At 36.9% G+C, this 1562-nt stretch overlaps 1 long non-coding RNA gene across 1 annotated transcript in view; it reads right to left on the bottom strand.

The window, feature by feature from the left end:
- LOC108625105 (uncharacterized) overlaps positions 1–1345 on the bottom strand; it is a 14347-nt gene extending 13002 nt beyond the window's left edge. The window contains exons 1-4 of the long non-coding RNA XR_001916631.2: positions 1284–1345; positions 499–1208; positions 323–415; positions 89–231 (exon numbers count right to left, since the gene is read on the bottom strand). This is a non-coding gene — a long non-coding RNA (uncharacterized LOC108625105). The remainder of the gene's footprint in view (positions 1–88; positions 232–322; positions 416–498; positions 1209–1283) is intronic.
- Positions 1346–1562: the final 217 nt, after the last annotated feature.

The raw sequence follows: 1562 nt of genomic DNA, 5'->3' as shown, positions 1-1562 counted from the left end.
ACTAGGTAAGGTATCCTGTCACGGAATAAAAATTCTGTATTTTTGTCTGTGTTTTGTCTTATTTTTTTATATTTACCGTATTTCTTACCATTTATTTTCGGTTTTCGTTTTTCCATGTGATAGTCGGCGATGCCGAAGCCGTCTCTGTTTGTGTTTTCTTTTCAATATTCTGCATGTTTTTTGTGATCCTCTCATTTCTTATTCCTTGTATGATTAGTCTTTGAGTTTATTCTGCAGGGGAAAAATTGTTTTTCAATATTATTTCGTGTTTGTATTTACTTGTCTTCTTGGAGCGGTGGTTACGCCTATGTTTTGACCGTACCGTTCTTGTGTTTTCGTGCCTGTTGCACAGCCGTTTACGTATCCTTTCCCCCTTTTTTACGAGTTTCTAGCTTTCATCGTGTCTGTAGTTTTCCTGTAGAAATTTTCGTGAATTTTTGTTAGTCTCATGTATTTAGTTGCCGAATGATTTTTCTTAAATATTTGTTTTCTACTCACCTCTCGTCTCTCTTATTTCATTTATTCATCTTGCTTTCTTGTATGGTCTTCAGTTTATTCAGATTGTTATTGAATCAATGGAATCGGATTCGATCGTTTCCCACAATCTGCTCTTGTCTCGTTATTCAGTGTTTCAGTTTTCGTCGGGTCATTTCATTGTTTTCATAGTAGATTTCAACGTTCTTTTAATTATATATTGTCTCTTCTACGGATAAGATTATATTCCAAATTGCGAATCAGTGATTGGTAATAATAATAGTAATAATTTCGATGTTTGTCTGTTTTATTTATTCCTCAGGGCGGTGGTTACGCCTTTGCCTGACCATTCTGACCTCATGTTTTCCAGGTCTGTTTGTATGGTCCTTTATGTGACTTTTCCTTCTTTCTGAATTTCCAACTCTTGTTGTGTCTATGATTTTTCTGTGAAGGATTTTTTCCATGCGTTGCTTGTTAATTTTCTGCGTTTTTTAGCTTTGGATGGTTTCTATTTTTTATGTACTTATTCTATTCACCTTTCGTCTTTTCTTTTTCTTTTATTTGTCTTACATTCTTGTGTGTTCTTTGGTTTTTCAGATTATTATTAAGTCGACGGTGTCGAATTCAGTTGTTACTCACTATGTATCTTTGTCTCATTTTATTGTTTGACTTGGTCGGGTCATTTGTTTGTTTTCTTAGAAGGCTTTCGTTGTTTTATATTTGTATTATGTTTCCTTTAGGAGTAGAGTTATATCGCAAATCAGTGATTGTTAATAAAAATAGTTTTTGGTGTCTGCCTGTTTTATTACCTTTGAATGGTGGTTACGCCATTGCTTTGGCCATTCCGGCCTCGTGTTTTCCAGGTCTGTTTTTCCTTCAGGAAGATCCCGGATCCGATCCCGAGTCGGAGCCAACGCTCCCGAGTCGGAGCCCGCGTAGACCGAGCGCTCTGATTGGTCCGTGTTTTTTGTTAATAACTCGGTAACCAAGCCCCATTCTGCATTTTGCCAAAGGAAATTGTTGTTCAGGAAGACCCTCCCTATCTGCCATTTTCGGCTCTTACACCCTTTACGGAACACCCTGTATAT

Source organism: Ceratina calcarata, unplaced genomic scaffold, assembly GCF_001652005.2.
Source record: "Ceratina calcarata isolate Rehan_Ccalc_2016 unplaced genomic scaffold, ASM165200v1 scaffold343.2, whole genome shotgun sequence".
NCBI classification, from domain to species: Eukaryota; Metazoa; Arthropoda; class Insecta; order Hymenoptera; family Apidae; genus Ceratina; species Ceratina calcarata.
This window is presented reverse-complemented; position numbering and strand designations above follow the sequence as displayed.